At 39.7% G+C, this 21230-nt stretch overlaps 1 non-coding gene across 1 annotated transcript; it reads left to right on the plus strand.

The window, feature by feature from the left end:
- The first annotated feature begins 4282 nt into the window (after positions 1 to 4282).
- Positions 4283 to 4390, plus strand: LOC130959896 (small nucleolar RNA R71). The gene has a single exon (XR_009078887.1). It is a non-coding gene; the product is annotated as a small nucleolar RNA R71 (small nucleolar RNA).
- Positions 4391 to 21230: the final 16840 nt, after the last annotated feature.

The following is a 21230-nucleotide window of genomic DNA, read 5'->3' on the forward strand; positions in this document are numbered from 1 at the left end:
AATGAAAGTCCATGGAACTTGCAATTCTGTTGCATCAGAGAAACTAATTGAGGCTTAAGCTCAAAGTTGTTTGCTCCAATGGCAGGGATAGAGATGCTTCTCCCATAGAAGTCGGGAGTAGGTGCAGTAAAGTCACCCAGCACCTTCCTTGCATTGTTGGCATTGTTGTTGTTTTCGGCTGCCATGGGTTCTTCTTCTTTGAAAGTTTCTGTTTTACGGAGAGTTGTGCCTTAGCTTCTCTTAGCTTTCGCTTCAAGGTCCTTTCAAGTTCAGGGTCAGCTTCAACAAGAATGCCTTTGTCTTTGCTCCTACTCATATGAAAGAGAAGAGAACAAGAAAATGTAGAATCCTCTATGTCACTTTATAGAGATTCCTTGAGGTGTCAGAGGAAGAAGAAAAATAGAAAGAAGAATGAGAAGAATTCGAACTTAATTAGATGGAGTTCGAATTGTGCATTGAGAAGGAGTGATACTCCATAAATAGAAGGATGTGAGAAGAGGGGAAGAGATTTTTCGAAAATTAATTAAAAAAGATTTTAAAAACATTTTGAAAAACTGATTAATAATTTTCGAAAACTAGAAGTGGGAAAGAAATCAAGTGATTTTTGAAAAAGAATTTGAAATTAGAAATTAAAAAGATTTGATTGAAAACTATTTTGAAAAAGATGTGATTAAAAAGATATGATTGAAAAGTTATGGTTTTAAAAATATGATTGAGAAGATATGATTTGAAAAACAATTTTAAAAAGATTTGATTTTAAAATTTAATGACTTGCCTAACAAAAAGATATGATTCAAACATTAAACCTTTCTCAACAGAAAAGGCAACAAATTTGAGATGTTCAATCAAATCATTAATTGTTAGTAAGTATCTTTGAAAAAGGAAAGAAATTGATTTTAAAAACATTTGATTGAAAAGATTTGATTTGAAAAAGATTTGATTTTGAAAACTTTGAAAACTTGAAAAAAAATTGATTTGAAAACAGAATCTTCCCTCTTGTGCCATCCTGGCGTTAAACGCCCAGAATGGTATCCATTCTGGCGTTTAACGCCCAAAATGCTACCTTTTTGGGCGTTAAACGCCCAACCAGGTACCCTGGCTGGCGTTTAAACGCCAGTCTGTCCTTCTTCACTGGGCGTTTTGAACGCCCAGCTTTTTCTGTGTAATTCCTCTGCAGTATGTTATGAGTCTTCAATTCTCTGTATTATTGACTTGAAAAGACACAGATTAAAAATATTTTTGGATTTTTAATAATAAGGAATAATCAAAATGCAACTAAAATCAAATAACAATGCATGCATGACACCAAACTTAGCAGTTTGTATACTACTGACACTAACAAAATGTGAATGCATATGAGACACATAAACACTCAAGTCAAGAGAATTAAAAATCATAGTAATAAAATCATCAAGAACAACTTGAAGATTAATGAAGACACATGCATGAATGCAAAAAGAGCAGAAACATGCAATTGACACCAAACTTAAAATGAGACACTAGACTCAAACAAGAAACATAAAATTATTTTTGGTTTTTATGATTTTGTAATTTTTTTTGAATTTTCGAAAATTATATGGAAATAGAAAATAAAGGTTTCAGAATTCTCAATTTGGATTCCAGGAATCATTGCAATGCTAGTCTAAGACTCCGGTCCAGGAATTAGACATGGCTTCACAGCCAGCCAAGCTTTCAAAGAAAGCTTCGGTCCAAAACACTAGACATGGCCAATGGCCAGCCAAGCCTTAGCAGATCATTGCTCCAATAGCAAGATTGATAGGAATCAACAAGCTCTTGTGATGATCAGTTGAAACCTCGGTCCAATAAGATTAGACATGGCTTCACAACCAGCCAGACTTCAACAGATCATCATGAAACACTAGAATTTATTCTTAAGAACTCTGAAGAAAAATACCTAATCTAATCAACAAGATGAACCGCCAGTTGTCCATACTCGAAACAATCCCCGGCAACGGCGCCAGAAACTTGGTGCACGAAATTGTGATCACTACAACTTCACACAACTAACCAGCAAGTGCACTGGGTCGTCCAAGTAATAAACCTTACGCGAGTAAGGGTCGATCCCACGGAGATTGTTGGTATGAAGCAAGCTATGGTCACCTTGTAAATCTTAGTCAGGCAGACTCAAATAAGTATAGATGATGAATAAAACATAAAGATAAAGATAGAGATACTTATGTATATCATTGGTGAAAGCTTCAGATAAGCGCATGAAGATGCTTTCCCTTCTGTCTCTCTGCTTTCCTACTGTCTTCATCCAATCCTTCTTACTCCTTTCCATGGCAAGCTTATGCAAGGGTTTCACCGTTGTCAGTGGCTACCTCCCATCCTCTCAGTGGAAATGTTCAACGCACCCTGTCACGGCACGGCTATCCATCTGTCGGTTCTCGTTCAGGCCGGAATAGAATCCAGTGATTCTTTTGCGTCTGTCACTAACGCCCCGCCTGCTAGGAGTTTGAAGCACGTCACAGTCATTCAATCATTGAATCCTACTCAGAATACCACAGACAAGGTTAGACCTTCCGGATTCTCTTGAATGCTGCCATCAGTTCTTGCCTATACCACGAAGACTCTGATCTCACGGAATGGCTGGCTCGTTTGTCAGGCGAGCACTCGGTTGTCAGGCGATCAACCATGCATCGTGTATCAGGAATCCAAGAGATAAACACTAAAGCCTTGTTTGCTTGTAGAACAGAAGTGGTTGTCAGTCACTTTGTTCATAAGTGAGAATGATGATGAGTGTCACGGATCATCACATTCATCAAGTTGAAGAACAAGTGATATCTTGGACAAAGAACAAGCGGAATTGAATAGAAGAACAATAGTAATTGCATTAATACTCGAGGTACAGCAGAGCTCCACACCTTAATATATGGTGTGTAGAAACTCCACCGTTGAAAATACATAAGAACAAGGTCTAGGCATGGCCGAATGGCCAGCCTCCCAAAGTGCTCAAAAGATCTAAAGAAAAAGGTTCTAAAGATCAGAAGATGTCAAATACAATAGTAAAAAGTTCTACTTATAGGGAACTAGTAGCCTAAGGTGTACAAAGATGGGTAAATGACATAAAAATCCACTTCCGGGCCCACTTGGTATGTGCTTGGGCTGAGCAATGAAGCATTTTTCGTGTAGAGACTCTTCTTGGAGTTAAACGCCAGCTTTGGTGCCAGTTTGGGCGTTTAACTCCCAATCTTGTGCCAGTTCCGGCGTTTAACGCTGGGATTTCTGAGGGTGACTTTGAACGCCGGTTTGGGCCATCAAATCTTGGGCAAAGTATGGACTATCATATATTTCTGGAAAGCCCAGGATGTCTACTTTCCAACGCCGTTGAGAGCGCGCCAATTGGGTATCTGTTGCTCCAGAAAATCCACTTCGAGTGCAGGGAGGTCAGAATCCAACAGCATCTGCAGTCCTTTTCAGTCTCTGAATCAGATTTTTGCTCAGGTCCCTCAATTTCAGCCAGAAAATACCTGAAATCACAGAAAAACACACAAACTCATAGTAAAGTCCAGAAAAGTAAATTTTAACTAAAAACTAATAAAAATATACTAAAAACTAACTAGATCATACTAAAAACATACTAAAAACAATGCCAAAAAGCGTACAATTATCCGCTCATCAAGGACCTTGTTTCAGTCATGAAACTTTGGGTGGTTTTGATTAGATCAGAGACCATGGTTGCTAAGTCAGAGGTATTCTGCTTAGAATTCTCTGTCTGTTGCTGAGAAGATGATGGAAAAGGCTTGCCATTGCTAAACCTGTTTCTTCCACCATTATTGTTGTTGAAACCTTGTTGAGGTCTCTGTTGATCCTTCCATGAGAAATTTGGGTGATTTCTCCGTGAAGAATTATAGGTGTTTCCATAGGGTTCTCCTAGGTAATTCACCTCTTCCATTGAAGGGTTCTCAGGATCATAAGCTTCTTCTTCAGATGAAGCATCCTTAGTACTGCTTGGTGCATTTTGCATTCCAAACAGACTTTGAGAAATCAAATTGACTTGTTGAGTCAATATCTTATTCTGAGCCAATATGGCATTCAGAGTGTCAATCTCAAGAACGCCTTTCTTCTGATTAGTCCCATTGTTCACATGATTCCTTTCAGAAGTGTACATGAATTGGTTATTTGCAACCATTTCAATTAGCTCTTGAGCCTCTGTAGGCGTCTTCTTCAGATGAAGAGATCCTCCAGCAGAGCTATTCAAAGACCTCTTGGATAGTTCAGAGAGACCATCATAGAAAATACCTATGATGCTCCATTCAGAAAGCATGTCAGAAGGACATTTTCTGATTAATTGTTTGTATCTTTCCCAAGCTTCATAGAGGGATTCTCCATCCTTCTGTCTGAAGGTTTGGACTTCCACTCTAAGCTTACTCAATTTTTGAGGTGGAAAGAACTTTGCCAAGAAGGCATTGACTAGCTTTTCCCATGAGTCCAGGCTTTCTTTAGGTTGTGAGTCCAACCATGTTCTAGCTCTGTCTCTTACAGCAAAAGGGAATAGCATTAGTCTGTAGACCTCAGGGTCAAGCCCATTAGTCTTGACAGTGTCACAGATTTGCAAGAATTCAGCTAAGAACTGATGAGGATCTTCCAATGGAAGTCCATGGAACTTGCAATTCTGTTGCATTAGAGAAACTAATTGAGGCTTAAGCTCAAAGTTGTTTACTCCAATGGCAGGGATAGAGATGTTTCTCCCATAGAAGTCGGGAGTAGGTGCAGTAAAGTCACCCAGCACCTTCCTTGCATTGTTGGCATTGTTGTTGTTTTCGGCTGCCATGGGTTCTTCTTCTTTGAAGATTTCTGTTAGGTCCTCTACAGAGAGTTGTGCCTTAGCTTCTCTTAGCTTTCGCTTCAAGGTCCTTTCAGGTTCAGGGTCAGCTTCAACAAGAATGCCTTTGTCTTTGTTCCTGCTCATATGAAGGAGAAGAGAACAAGAAAATATGGAATCCTCTATGTCACAGTATAGAGATTCCTTGAGGTGTCAGAAGAACAGAAAATTAGAAGGAAGAAGTAGAGAATTCGAACCTAATCAGATAGAGTTCGAATTGTGCATTGAGGAAGAATGGTACTCCATAAATAGAAGGATGTGAGAAGAGGGGAAGAAATTTCGAAAATTCAATTAAAAAGATTGTAAAAACATTTTGAAAAACTTTAATTGATTTTCAAAAACCAAGGGTGGGAAAGAAATCAAGTGATTTTTGAAAAAGAATTTGAAATTAGGAATTAAAAAGATTTGATTGAAAACTTATTTTGAAAAAGATGTGATTAAAAAGATATGATTGAAAAGTTATGGTTTTAAAAAGATGTGATTGAGAAGATATGATTTGAAAAACAATTTTTAAAAAGATTTGATTTTAAAAATTAATGACTTGCCTAACAAGAAAAGATATGATTCAAACATTAAACCTTTCTCAACAGAAAAGGCAACAAACTTGAGATGTTCAATCAAATCATTAATTGTTAGTAAGTATCTTTGAAAAAGGAAAGAAATTGATTTTGAAAAAGATTTGATTGAAAAGATTTGATTTGAAAAAGATTTGATTTTGAAAAACTTTGAAAACTTGAAAAAAAAAATTGATTTGAAAACAAAATCCTCCCCCTTGTGCCATCCTGGCGTTAAACGCCCAGAATGGTGCACATTCTGGCGTTTAACGCCCAATGCACTACCTTTTTGGGCGTTAAACGCCCAACCAGGCACCCTGGCTGGCGTTTAAACGCCAGTCTGTCCTTCTTCACTGGGCGTTTTGAACGCCCAGCTTTTTCTGTGTAATTCCTCTGCTGCAAGTTTTGAATCTTCAGTTCCCTGTACTATTGACTTTAAAATAGAACCAAGATCACATAAACAATGCATGCAAGACACCAAACTTAAAATTAGACACTGGACTCAAACAAGAAACATAAAATATTTTTGGTTTTTATGATTTTGTAAATTTTTTTTGTGCTTTTTCGAAAATTATATGGAAATAGAAAATGAAGGTTTCAGAATTCTCAATTTGGATTCCAGGAATCATTGCAATGCTAGTCTAAGACTCCGGTCCAGGAATTAGACATGGCTTCACAGCCAGCCAAGCTTTCAAAGAAAGCTTCGGTCCAAAACACTAGACATGGCCAATGGCCAGCCAAGCCTTAGCAGATCATTGCTCCAATAGCAAGATTGATAGAAATCATCAAGCTCTTGTGATAATCAGTTGAAACCTCGGTCCAATAAGATTAGACATGGCTTCACAGCCAGCCAGACTTCAACAGATCATCATGAAACACTAGAATTCATTCTTAAGAACTCTGAAGAAAAATACCTAATCTAAGCAACAAGATGAACCGTCAGTTGTCCATACACAAAACAATCCCCGGCAACGGCGCCAAAAACTTGGTGTGCGAAATTGTGATCATTACTTTTCACAACTCAATTAATCCCTAGTAATGGCCCCAAGAACTTGGTGCTCAATACCATGGCATAAACACAACTTTGCACAACTAACCAGCAAGTGCACTGGGTCGTCCAAGTAATAAACCTTACGCGAGTAAGGGTCGATCCCACGGAGATTGTTGGTATGAAGCAAGCTATGGTCACCTTGTAAATCTTAGTCAGGCAGACTCAAATGGGTATAGATGATATATGAATAAAACATAGAGATAAAGATAGAGATACTTATGTATATCATTGGTGAGAGCTTCAGATAAGCGTATGAAGATGCCTTCCCTTCCGTCTCTCTGCTTTCCTACTGTCTTCATCCAATCCTTCTTACTCCTTTCCATGGCAAGCTTATGCAAGGGTTTCACCGTTGTCAGTGGCTACCTCCCATCCTCTCAGTGGAAATGTTCAACGCACCCTGTCACGGCACGGCTATCCATCTGTCGGTTCTCGATCAGGCCAGAATAGAATCCATTGATTCTTTTGCGTCTGTCACTAACGCCCTGCCTTCAGGAGTTTGAAGCACGTCACAGTCATTCAATCATTGAATCCTACTCAGAATACCACAGACAAAGTTAGACCTTCCGGATTCTCTTGAATGCCGCCATCAGTTCTTGCCTATACCACGAAGACTCTGATCTCACGGAATGGCTGGCTCGTTTGTCAGGCGAGCACTCGGTTGTCAGGCGATCAACCATGCATCGTGTATCAGGAATCCAAGAGATAAACACTAGAGCCTTGTTGCTTGTAGAACGGAAGTGGTTGTCAGTCACTTTGTTCATAAGTGAGAATGATGATGAGTGTCACATAATCATCACATTCATTAAGTTCTTGAGTGCGAATGAATATCTTGGAATAAGAACAAGCAGAAGTGAATAGAAGAACAATAGTAATTGCATTAATACTCGAGGTACAGCAGAGCTCCACACCTTAATCTATGGTGTGTAGAAACTCCACCGTTGAAAATACATAAGAACAAGGTCTAGGCATGGCCATGAGGCCAGCCCCCAAATGATATAAGAACTAGATGTCCCAAGATGAGAATACAATAGTAGAAGGTCCTATATATAGAGAACTAGTAGCCTAGGGTGTACAGAGATGAGTAAATGACATAAAAATCCACTTCCGGGCCCACTTGGTGTGTGCTTGGGCTGAGCAATGAAGCATTTTCGTGTAGAGACTCTTCTTGGAGTTAAACGCCAACTTTTGTGCCAGTTTGGGCGTTTAACTCCCATTTTGGTGCCAGTTCCGGCGTTTAACGCTGGAAATTCTGAGGGTGACTTTGAACGCCGGTTTGAGCCATCAAATCTTGGGCAAAGTATGGACTATCATATATTGCTGGAAAGCCCAGGATGTCTACTTTCCAACGCCGTTGAGAGCGCGCCAATTGGGCTTCTGTAGCTCCAGAAAATCCACTTCGAGTGCAGGGAGGTCAGAATCCAACAGCATCTGCAGTCCTTTTCAGTCTCTGAATCAGATTTTTGCTCAGGTCCCACAATTTCAGCCAGAAAATACCTGAAATCACAGAAAAACACACAAACTCATAGTAAAGTCCAGAAAAGTGAATTTTAACTAAAAACTAATAAAAATATACTAAAACTAACTAAATTATACTAAAAACATACTAAAAACAATGCCAAAAAGCATACAAATTATCCGCTCATCAATGCCACAAGAATCGAACACGGAACAAGGAAGAAGCAAGGAACTAGGCTTGATTATGGTGCCAAGAAAGCCAAGGAAAATGAGTAGCGTGCGTTCCAGCCATGTCTCGAACGCGGGACTTCAGTTTGGAAACACTGCCCTGCCCTCCGCGAGGGCAGGGCAGCATTTTGTTGTGGCACACAGGCGCACCAACCTGGCGCACCAAGGGCATCATTCGGCAGCACCAGCAGCGCACTAAGGCACCAATCTGGCGCACCAAACTTTTCTGCCCTGCCCTCCGCGAGGGCAGGGCAGCATCCTGCAGCGCACACCAATGCACCACGCCCGCACCATAGCCGCACGCACCAAATCCTGCCCTGCCCTCCACAAGGGCAGGGCAGCCTCCTGGAAGCAATCCTTCATGGGCTAAAATTGGATTAAAAATCCAATAAAATTCATTTCTTCACCAAATCAAAAGCCCATCCAAATCCCAAGATCCAATAATAGAAAGTGTATAAATAGGAGTTAGTTTGATGTAATTAACACTTTTTAGACTTTTACTTTTCACCTTTTACTTGACTTTTGAATTTGGCACTTTCTTTGGAGTTTTGAATTTTGCATCTTCTCTTGGTGACTTCACTGAGATTTCAGAGAATTGGGGAGGAGAATTGATCTCTCTTCTTCTTCGTTCTTGCTTGGGCACTTTTACTTTTCTTGTTTTGAGTTTTGGGTGTGAAGAATTGAGGAAATTCTGTCTCAATCTCCATTCAAAATCTCTTTAATTCCTTTCTGCACAATTGAATTCAACTTCAATTTCCTTTACTGCTTTTTCTTCTATTTCTTGTCAATTTCTTTGTGAACTTGGATCTGGGAAGGCAATTGAGATCTAGACTTTGCTTTCTAGTCTCTTGAGACCTGAGATCCCAATTTCCTTTTGGTTCTTCAGTGAACCCCTGCTGCAATTCAATTTCCTTACTGTTTGAGTTCTAATTACTTCTACTTCAACTTCTGCTCTATTAATTGTTGTAATTCAATTTCTCTTTGCTTAGATTCTGAAATCCCATTCCTCAAATCCCTTTTACATTCAAGTAATTTATATTCCTTGCAATTTAAGTTACTGCAATTTACATTTCTTGCACTTTAAGTTTCAGTCATTTAATTTCTTGTTCTTTAAGATTCAGTCCTTTTACTTTCAGTTTCTTTTAATTTCTGCAAATTCTACCCTTCCCCCTTTACATTTACTGTTATTTACTTCCTGTTAAACACAAATCACTCAACCAATACTTGATTCGCTTGACTAAATCAACCACTAAACTAAAATTGCTCAATCCTTCAATCCCTGTGGGATCGACCTCACTCATGTGAGTTATTATTACTTGATGCGACCCGGTACACTTGCCGGTGAGTTTTGTGTCGGATCGTTTTCCGCACATCAGCATGTTTTTACACTTAAGCACAAATACGGGAGAGATTACAAAACCATGCTAATTCATAGGCTAAATGCGAGAAAAGGTCATCAAAATACTCTAAATTCAATACAAGATAAACCCTAAAAATGGGGTTTATCAGTAGTCATTCTCAGCTACAGTCTCAATGACATCTATAGCTTCTTTAGTGGTCTTCTTCTCTACTGCCTTCTTTGATTCGTAAGACAACCCTTCATAGAAGATGTGTAGTTGCACCCATTCATTGAACATGTCCGGTGGGCACCTTCTTGTTAAGTCCTTAAACCTCTCCCATGCCTCATAGAGAGTTTTACCATCTTGTTGCCTGAAGTTTTGTACCTCAGCTATCAACCTGTTGATCCTTTGGAGAGGATAGAATCTCGCCAAGAACTTATTTACCACATCTTTCCAGGCTGTTAAACTCTCTTTCGAGATGGATTCCAGCCATTTAGATACTTTGCCCCTGAGAGAGGAGGGGAACAAAAGTAATCTATAGGTGTCAGGATGAACACCATTAGACTTCACAGTGTCACATATTCTTAGGAAGGTAGTCAAGTGTTGATTGGGGTCTTGTTGGGCGCTTCCTCTGAATGAGCAGTTGTTCTGAACAAGGGTGATAAGCTCGGGCTTTAGTTCAAATTTATTAGCATGTATGGTTGGTTTTTGGATGCTACTTCCACAGTTTCCTGGATTTGGATTAATATAAGAGCCCAGAACTCTTCTCTCCTGCCCAGCATGTCCTGCTAGACCTTCTCTGGCATGGTTGTGTGTCGCCTCCTCATGGTGGTTTTCCATGTTTTCCTCCATGTCTGTCTCAAAATCCTCCTCTTCTTCCTCAGTACCAATGACCCTCTTCCCTCTTGCTTCCCTCCTTAATCTAAGAAAGGTCCTCTCAGGTTCAGATTCAAAGGAGGTCGAAGCTCCTCTTCTTCTACCTGTCATACAATCAGCAGATTACACAAACAAAAGAAAAGTGAAGAAATCACTCTTGTTAATGTTACTGTTAGTGTGAGTGAAGCAATTTATCAAACAGTTAGTGGATTAGTTGACGGAGTTGTGAATTAACTGAGAAAATAAAACAAAAGGAAATGATAAATGAAAATGGCTGAGACTGAAAGAAAATGACAGAAACACAATAAATGAAACAAAAGAAAAGTGCTCAATCTAGTTATCCTCTAATTTAATTATTGTCGATACAAAATCAATCCCCGGCAATGGCGCCATAAACTTGATGCACGGAAACTTGTCTCTCAACAAATTTCCCTTCGGCAAGTATACCGAATTGTTGTCAAGTAAAACTCACAATAGAGTGAGGTCGAATCCCACAGGAATTGATTGGTCGAGCAACTTTAATTAGAGGAGTGTTCTAGTCAAGCTAAGCCAAATTGAGTGAGAATTGCAAAAACTTAAATGCGAGAAAGATAAATGACACGAAATGTTAATTTGCAGAATCTTAAATGGGGAATTGGGGAGATGAACATAAAAGTAAATAACAGAAAGTAAAGAGAATGGGTAAGATCAGAGATGGGGAATTCATTGCGCTTAGGAGATGTTGCATTCTCCGGATCAAGTTCATTTTCATCTCTTTCTCAATCAATGCATTCAATGATCTCCTTGGCAATCTTAGGTGATTGGATCCTGGTGCACGAATTTGTGATTCGCACAACTAACCAGCAAGTGCACTGGGTCGTCCAAGTAATACCTTACGTGAGTAAGGGTCGATCCCACGGAGATTATTGGCTTGAAGCAATCAATGTTTATTTTATTTGTCTTAGTCAGGATGTCAACAAAATTGTTTGGATTACTTGAACAATAGAGTTACTTGTTTATAAAGGACTGGGGAATATGTTACTTGTTGTGCAGTAATGGAGAATATGTTGGAGTTTTGGAGATGCTTTGTCCTTTGACTTCAACTCTTCCTTGAAATCCTCTTCTCACACGCAGATTCCTTCCATGGCAAGCTCTATGTAGGGTGTCACCGTTGTCAGTGGCTACTTCCCATCCTCTCAGTGAAAACGTTCCTATGCTCTGTCACAGCACGGCTAATCATCTGTCGGTTCTCAATCAGGTTGGAATAGAATCCATTGATTCTTTTGCGTCTGTCACTAACGCCCAGCCCTCAGGAGTTTGAAGCATGTCACAGTCATTCGATCCCAGAATCCTACTCGGAATACCACAGACAAGGTTTAGACTTTCCGGATTCTCATGAATGCCGCCATCAATCCGGCCTATACCACGAAGATTCTGTTGGGGAATCTAAGAGATATTCATTCAGTCTGATGTAGAACGGAGGTGGTTGTCAGGCACACGTTCATGGATTGAGGAAGGTGATGAGTGTCACGGATCATCACCTTCTTCACAATTAAGCGCGAATAAACATCTTAGACAAGAACAAGCGTGTTTGAATGGAAAACAAAGGAATTGTATTAAATCATCGAGACGCTGTAGAGCTCCTCACCCCCAACAATGGAGTTTAGAGACTCATGCCGTCACAAAATATGTAATTCAGATCTGAAAATGTCATGAGGTACAAGAAATGTCTGTAAAAGTTGTTTAAATAGTAAACTAGTAACCTAGGTTTACAGAAAATGAATAAACTAGGATAATTGGTGCAGAAATCCACTTCTGGGGCCCACTTGGTGTGTGCTGGGGCTGAGACTAATGCTTTCCACGTGTGGAGGCCTTTCCTGGCGTCAAACTCCAGGTTATGACGTGTTTTGGGCGTTCAACTCCGGATCATGACGTTTTTCTGGCGTTTAACTCCAGACAGCAGCATGAACTTGGCGTTTAATGCCGAGTTACGTCGTCTATCCTTGCGCAAAGTATGGACTATTATATATTTCTGGAAAGCCCTGGATGTCTACTTTCCAACGCCGTTGAGAGCGCGCCAATTGGACTCCTGTAGCTCCAGAAAATCCATTTCGAGTGCAGGGAGATCAGGATCCAACAGCATCAGCAGTCCTTTTTCAGCCTAAGTCAGATTTTTGCTCAGCTCCCTCAATTTCAGCCAGAAAATACCTGAAATCACAGAAAAACACACAAACTCATAGTAAAGTCCAGAAATATAATTTTTGCTTAAAAACTAATATTATTCTACTAAAAACTAACTGAAACATGCTAAAATCTACATGAAATTACCCCCAAAAAGCGTATAAAATATCCGCTCATCACAACACCAAACTTAAACTGTTGCTTGTCCTCAAGCAACTAGATAAATAAAATAGGTTTTAATAGAAATTAAGAAGTAATAATATTCTCGAGTTTTAATTGAAGCTCAGATTCTTATTAGATGAGTGGGGCTTGTAGCTTTTTGCCTCTGAACAGTTTTGGCATCTCCCTGTATCTTTAAATTTTCAGAATGATTGGCATCCTTAGGAACTCAGAATTCAGATAGTATTATTGACTCTCCTAGTGTAGTATGTTGATTCTTGAACACAGTTATTTTATGAGTCTTGGCCGTGGCCCTAAGCATTTTGTCTTCCAGTATTACCACCGGATACATAAATGCCACAGACACATAACTGGGTGAACCTTTTCAGATTATGACTCAGCTTTGCTAGAGTCCCCAGTCAGTGGTGTCCAGAGCTCTTAAGCACACTCTTTTGCTTTGAATCACGACTTTAACCACTCAGTCTCAAGCTTTTCACTTGGACCTTCATGACACAAGCACATGGTTAGGGACAGCTTGTTTTAGCCGCTTAGGCCTGGATTTTATTTCCTTGGGCCCTCCTATCCATTGATGCTCAAAGCCTTGGATCCTTTTTACTCTTGGCTAGTGCCCATGGCTTGTGAATATTGTTTTTTTTTTAACTGCTTTTTCTTGCTTCAAGAATCAATTCTATGATTTTTCAGATCATCAATAATATTTTTCGGGTTCCTCATCCTTTCAGGAGCCAATATTCATCAAATTCAAAGTACAATTTATGCACTGTTCAAGCATTCATTCAGAGAACAAAAAGTATTGCCACCACATATAATTAATTATAAATTTTATTATTAAGAACTCGAAAAATATAGATTACTTCTTTATTCTAAAAATCTACTACTTTATTCATGCCTAATGATGATGAGAAAAATAAATTATAGCTTAATTGGAAATAAAATCAAAATAGATATACTAATTACTACTAAATATCTAACTTCTAAGGTCAATTTCTAAAAAGAATAATTATCACAGAGTTGAAGCAGAAAAAATTGGAACTCAGCAACCTGTTGTTTTGAGGAGTAGATGCTCCTCTAATCTTTGGGGTGTGGTTCAAGGATTAATTTTTGGCGCTTCAGCTCCCTTATATCATGCCCTTGCTCTTCCTGTTCCTTGAGCAGTTTGCAAAGCATGCTACTTTGATTATTCTGTTCTTCCTTTATTTGGTCCATAGCTTCTTGCAATCTGGAAATAGAAGCCTCAAGATGTTCCCAATATTCGAATTGGGGCAGTTCTAGGAGAGCTTCTTGTGCTCTCCTCTTGGTTGAATCATCTTGTTGCTGTTGTCTGACCATTGATATTCCAGTAATGGGCTTTTCAATTAGGATATATTCAGTTATTTCCATCTTTACTCCAGCATCTTTGCAAAGCATAGAAATTAGGCTTGGATAAGCCAATTTGGCGTCCTTAGAATTCTTGTTTGCAATTTTATATAGCTCACATGAGATCAGCTGATGGACTTCCACTTCTTTTCCCAGCATGATGCAGTGAATCATGACAGCTCTTTTGATGGTAACTTCAGAACGGTTGCTGGTGGGCAAAATGGAACGACTAATAAAGTCCAGCCAGCCTCTAGCTACTGGTTTTAGATCTTCTCTTTTGAGTTGAACTGGGGTGCCAGTCGTTCTGGTAGTCCACTTGGCTCCAGGGACGCATATATCTTCCAAGATCTTGTCCAATCCTTTATTGACCCTCATCATTCTCCTATTAAAGGAGTCTGGGTCATCCTTCAGTTGAGGAATCTTGAATATCTCCCTGATCTTGTCAGCATTGGTATGAATGATCTTTCCTCTGACTACGGTCTTATGGTCAAAGAGAGCTGCTCCAATAATTCTTTGCCTTTCTGTCTGCCATAGATTAGCATAGAATTCCTGAACCATGTTCCTTCCCACTTTCGTTTCAGGATTGGCCAGAATTTCCCAATTCCTGTTTCGAATCTGCTCTTGGATCTCCGGATATTCATCTTCTTTTAGATCAAATCTGACTTTCGGGATCACTGATCTGTGACTCATTATCTTGTAGTAATGGTCTGAATGTTCTTTAGTTAAGAACTTCCCTTGATTCCAAAGTGGCTTTGGATTACTTTCTTTCTTGCCTCTTGGGTTGGGTTGTTTCCCTTTAGGAGCCATGATCAAGAGACACAATAGTTTTTGTGATCACGGGTAAAACACACCAAACTTAGAGCTTTGCTTGTCCTCAAGCAAAAGAGAAGAAAGAAGAGGGATAGGAGGAGAGCAATGTGGAATGGTGATGATGAGGAGGGCGCCGAATACAAGATATAGGGAGGGGGGTGGGTAATTTTTGAAAAATAAGAAAGAGATAAGATAGAAGATATGATTTTAAAAGATATGATCAGAAAAAGATATAATTTTTAAAAGAGAAAGATATGAATAATAATTTAAAAGATAAATTTGAAATTTACTTTTGAAAAAGATTTAAAAAAATAAATAAATAATTAAGTTTTGAAAACAAATTTGAAAAGATGATGGATTGGATTTGAAAGCCATTTGTTTTTTTGGGTTAAGATATATCTAAAACATTTGCAAAATTGGATTTTAGAAATTAGGATAAAAACTTTTGGAATTGAAAGTGATAATTTGAAATATGTTTATGCAAGAAATCATGAATTAAAACATAAAAATTTAGAAAAATTAGGATTAAAAACGAAATTGTACCTCCTCCCACCATCCTGGCGTTAAACGCCCAACTGTTGCATGGTTTGGGCGTTTAACGCCCAAATGTTGCTTCTCCTGGGCGTTCAACGCCCATTTGGTGCTTCTTTCTGGCGTTGAACGCCAGGAAGTCTTTCTTCACTGGGCGTTTTTCTGAACGCCCAGAAGGTGCATCTTTCTGGCGTTTAACGCCCAGAAGATGCTCCTTTCTGGCGTTTAACGCCCAAAGTATTTCTTACTGGCTTTTTCACGCCAGTGAGCTTCCAAGTTTCCCTGTAACTCTGTGACTTCAACCAATTGCTATTTCACCTTTTGAAGACACTTGGACTTAAACCTATAAAAAAAAGAAATTTATTTAATTAGTAAAGCTACTTTGTAAATGGCTGGGTTGCCTCCCAGCAAGCGCTTCTTTAATGTCCTTAGCTGGACTGTCACTGATCTTCAATGTAATCTCAGTCTTGAGCATTCTTGCTCGAAATTATCTTCAAGATAGTGTTTAACTCTTTGTCCATTGACAATGAACTTTTTGTTAGAGTCACTATCCTGAAGTTCTATGTATCCATATGGTGATACACTTGTGATTACATATGGGCCTCTCCACCGGGATTTTAACTTCCCAGGGAATAATCTGAGCCTAGAGTTGAATAGCAGAATTTTCTGTCCTGGTTTAAAGACTCTGGATGACAATTTCTTATCATGCCATCTTTTTGCTTTTTCCTTGTAAATTTTCGCATTTTCAAAAGCATTGTGTCTAAATTCCTCTAGCTCATTTAACTGGAGCAATCGTTTTTCTCCAGCTAACTTGGCATCAAGGTTTAGGAATCTGGTTGCCCAGTAGGCCTTGTGTTCCAGTTCCACTGGCAAGTGACATGCCTTTCCATACACAAGCTGGTATGGAGAGGTCCCTATAGGGGTCTTAAATGCTGTTCTGTATGCCCACAGAGCATCATCCAAGCTTTTTGCCCAATCCTTTCTACGGTTAATTACAGTCCGTTCCAGGATTCTTTTAAGTTCTCTATTTGAGACTTCAGCCTGCCCATTAGTTTGTGGGTGATATGGAGTAGCCACCCTGTGGTTGACTCCATAACGTACTAGAGCAGCGTAGAGCTGTTTATTACAGAAATGAGTGCCCCCATCACTGATTAATACTCTAGGGATACCAAATCTGCTGAAGATATGTTTCTGGAGGAATTTTAACACTGTTTTAGTGTCATTAGTGGGTGTTGCAATAGCCTCCACCCATTTGGATACATAATCCACTGCCACCAGAATATAGGTGTTTGAGTATGATGGTGGGAAAGGTCCCATGAAGTCAATGCCCCATACATCAAACAACTCAATCTCCAAGATTCCTTGTTGAGGCATGGCATAACTGTGAGGCAAGTTGCCTGATCTTTGGCAACTATCACAGTTAAGCACAAATGCTCGGGAGTCTTTATAGAGAGTAGGCCAGTAGAAGCCACTTTGGAGGACTCTTGTGGCTGTTCGTTCACTTCCAAAATGTCCTCCATACTGTGATCCATGGCAATGCCAAAGGATCTTCTGTGCTTCTTCTTTAGGCACACATCTACGGATTACTCCGTCTGCACATCTCTTGAAGAGATATGGTTCATCCCAAAGATAGTACTTTGCATCTGTGATTAATTTCTTTGATTGCACCCTACTGTACTCTTTGGGTATGAATCTCACTGCCTTGTAGTTTGCAATGTCTGCAAACCATGGCACTTCCTGGATGGCAAACAGTTGCTCATCCGAAAAAGTTTCAGAGATCTCAGTGAGAGGGAGGGACGCCCCTTCTACTGGTTCTATTCGGGACAGGTGATCTGCTACTTGATTCTCCGTCCCTTTTCTGTCTCTTATTTCTATATCAAACTCTTGCAGAAGCAACACCCATCTTATAAGTCTGGGTTTTGAATCCTGCTTTGTGAGTAGATATTTAAGAGCAGCATGATCAGTGTACACAATCACTTTTGATCCTACTAAATAGGATCTAAATTTGTCAATGGCGTAAACCACTGCAAGTAGCTCTTTTTCTGTGGTTGTGTAATTCTTCTGTGCATCATTTAGAACACGGCTAGCATAGTAAATGACGTGCAGAAGCTTGTCATGCCTTTGTCCCAACACTGCACCAATGGCATGGTCACTGGCATCGCACATCAATTCAAATGGTAATGTCCAGTCTGGTGCAGAGATGATTGGTGCTGTGACCAATTTAGCTTTCAGAGTCTCAAATGCCTGCAGACACTCTTCATCAAAGATAAATGGCGTGTCAGCAGCTAGCAGGTTGCTCAGAGGTTTGGCGATTTTTGAAAAATCCTTTATAAACCTCCTATAGAATCCTGCATGCCCCAGAAAGCTTCTGATTGCCTTAACATTGGCAGGTGGTGGTAATTTTTCAATTACTTCTACCTTAGCTTGATCCACCTCTATTCCCTTGTTCGAAATTTTGTGCCCAAGGACAATTCCTTCAGTCACCATAAAGTGACATTTTTCCCAGTTTAAAACCAGGTTAGTCTCTTGGCATCTTTTCAGAACAAGTGCTAAATGGTTAAGGCAGGAGCTGAATGAGTCTCCAAATACTGAAAAGTCATCCATGAAGACTTCCAGGAATTTTTCCACCATATCAGAGAAAATGGAGAGCATGCACCTCTGAAAGGTTGCAGGTGCATTGCACAGGCCAAATGGCATCCTTCTGTATGCAAATACTCCAGATGGGCAAGTGAACGCCGTTTTCTCCTGATCCTGGGGATCTACTGCAATTTGATTATAACCTGAATATCCATCCAGGAAGCAGTAGTATTCATGACCTGCTAGTCTTTCTAGCATCTGGTCTATGAATGGTAAAGGAAAATGATCCTTTCTGGTGGCTGTATTGAGCCTTCTATAATCAATGCACATACGCCACCCTGTAACTGTTCTTGTAGGAACCAGTTCATTTTTTTCATTATGAACCACTGTCATGCCTCCTTTCTTTGGGACAACTTGGACAGGGCTCACCCAGGGGCTGTCAGAAATAGGATAAATAATCCCAGCCTCTAGTAATTTAGTGACCTCTTTCTGCACCACTTCTTTCATAGCTGGATTCAGCCGCCTTTGTGGTTGAACCACTGGCTTGGCGTCATCCTCCAGCAAGATTTTGTGCATGCATCTGGCTGGGCTAATGCCCTTAAGATCACTAATGGACCACCCAAGAGCTGTCTTGTGCGTCCTTAGCACTCGAATTAGTGCTTCCTCTTCCTGTGGCTCTAAGGTAGAGTTTATGATTACAGGAAAGGTATCACCTTCTCCCATAAATGCATATTTTAGGGATGGTGGTAATGGTTTGAGTTCGGGTTTTGGAGGTTTCTCCTCTTCTTGAGGGATTTTCAGAGGTTCTATTATCTTCTCTGACTCCTCCAAATCAGGCTGAACATCTTTAAAGATGTCCTCTAGCTCTGATTCCACACTCTCAGCCATATTGACCTCTCTTATCAGAGAATCAATAATATCAACACTCATGCAGTCATTTGGGGTGTCTGGATGTTGCATTGCTTTGACAACATTTAACTTGAACTCCTCCTCATTGACTCTCAAGGTCACTTCCCCTTTTTGGACATCAATGAGGGTTCGGCCAGTTGCTAGGAAAGGTCTTCCTAGAATGAGAGTTGCACTCTTGTGCTCCTCCATTTCCAGCACCACAAAGTCAGTAGGAAAGGCAAATGGCCCAACATTGACAATCATGTCTTCAATCACGCCTGATGGGTATTTAATGGAGCCATCAGCAAGTTGAAGACACATCCTGGTTGGTTTGATTTCTTCAGTCAAACCAAGCTTTCTGATAGTAGATGCAGGTATTAGGTTGATACTTGCCCCAAGATCACATAAAGCTTGCTTGGTACAAACACCTTCTAATGTGCATGGTATCATAAAGCTCCCAGGATCTTTAAGCTTCTCAGGTAAGCTTTTCAGAATGACTGCACTGCATTCTTCAGTGAGGTAAACTTTTTCAGTTTCCCTCCAATCTTTCTTATGACTTAAGATCTCTTTCATGAACTTAGCATAAGAAGGTATTTGCTCAAGAGCTTCTGCAAACGGAATCTTTATTTCAAGAGTCCTGAGATAGTCTGCAAAGCGGGCAAATTGCTTATCCTGTTCTGCTTGGCGGAGTTTTTGAGGATAAGGCATTTTGGCTTTGTATTCCTCAACCTTAGTTGCTGCAGGTTTATTACCTACAGAAGTGGGTTGGGAAGCCTTTTTAGAAGGATTGTTATCAGCACTTGTATGTGACTGATCACCCTCTGGCGTTTGAATACCCGGGGTGGAAGTTGGGGTGGCGTTAAACGCCACCTCCTTGCTTGTTACTGGCGTTTGAACGCCAGAACCATGTTCCTTTTGGGCGTTCAACGCCAGATCCATGCTTGTTTCTGGCATTGAACGCCAGGAATGAGCATGGTCTGGGCGTTCAGCGCCAGCTTTATCCCTTTCTGGGCTCTGCCTGTCCTCAGAGGGATTTTGAGTAGCTATTTGTTCATTTCCTGTCTTCTTGCTGCTTTGAAGTGAGGTATTTAATGTTTTCCCACTTCTTAATTGAACTGCTTGGCATTCATCTGCTATTTGTTTTGACAGTTGCTTTTCTGTCTGTTTTAATTGTACTTCCATGTTCCTGTTAGCCATTCTTGTTTCCTGTAATATTTCCTTGAATTCGGCTAGCTGCTGAGTTAGAAAGTCTAATTGCTGATTAAATTCATTAGCCTGATCCACCGGACTGAGTTCTGCAGTTACTGTTTTAGCTTCTTCTTTCATGGAAGATTCACTGCTTAGGTACAGATGCTGATTTCTGGCAACTGTATCAATAAGCTCTTGAGCTTCTTCAATTGTTTTTCTCATGTGTATAGATCCACCAGCTGAGTGGTCTAGAGAAATCTGAGCTTTTTCTGTAAGCCCATAGTAAAAGATGTCTAATTGCACCCATTCTGAAAACATTTCAGAGGGGCATTTTCTTAGCATCTCTCTGTACCTCTCCCAAGCATCATAAAGGGATTCATTATCTCCTTGTTTGAAGCCTTGAATGTTTAGCCTTAGCTGTGTCATCCGTTTGGGAGGGAAATAGTGATTCAGGAATTTTTCTGACAGCTGTTTCCATGTTTTTATGCTGTTTTTAGGCTGGTTATTTAACCACCTCTTAGCTTGATCTTTTACAGCAAATGGAAACAGTAGTAATCTGTAGACATCCTGATCCACTTCCTTATCATGTACTGTATCAGCAATTTGCAGAAATTGTGCCAGAAACTCTGTAGGTTCTTCATGTGGAAGACCGGAATACTGGCAGTTTTGCTGCACCATGATAATGAGCTGAGGATTCTGCTCAAAGCTACTAACTCCAATGGAGGGTATACAGATACTACTCCCATATGAAGCAGTAGTGGGGTTAGCATATGACCCCAGAGTCCTCTTGGACTGTTCATTCCTACTTGCTTCCATGATGGAATACAAGAAGAGAATTTATAGTTTGAAAATTATTTATTTTATAAAAATTAAAATTTTTATAAAATAAAACGAAATAAATAAATGAAAGTGAAAATATTTTGAAATTGAAAATTGAATTTTTAATATAAAATTTTCGAAAAGAAAATGTGGTTCAAAATTAGTTAGAAAAATAATTTTTTTTTTGAATTTTGAATTTTATGATGAAAGAGAAAAACACACAAAAGACACAAGATTTAAAATTTTTAGATCTAATGCTCCTTAATTTTCGAAAATTTTTGGAGGGAAAACACCAAGGAACACCAAACTTAAAAATTTTAAGATCAAGATACAAGAAAAACTCAAGAACACTTTGAAGATTCACAAGAACACCA

This window comes from Arachis stenosperma, unplaced genomic scaffold (assembly GCF_014773155.1).
Source record: "Arachis stenosperma cultivar V10309 unplaced genomic scaffold, arast.V10309.gnm1.PFL2 arast.V10309.gnm1.Scaffold_100025, whole genome shotgun sequence".
NCBI classification, from domain to species: domain Eukaryota; kingdom Viridiplantae; phylum Streptophyta; class Magnoliopsida; order Fabales; family Fabaceae; genus Arachis; species Arachis stenosperma.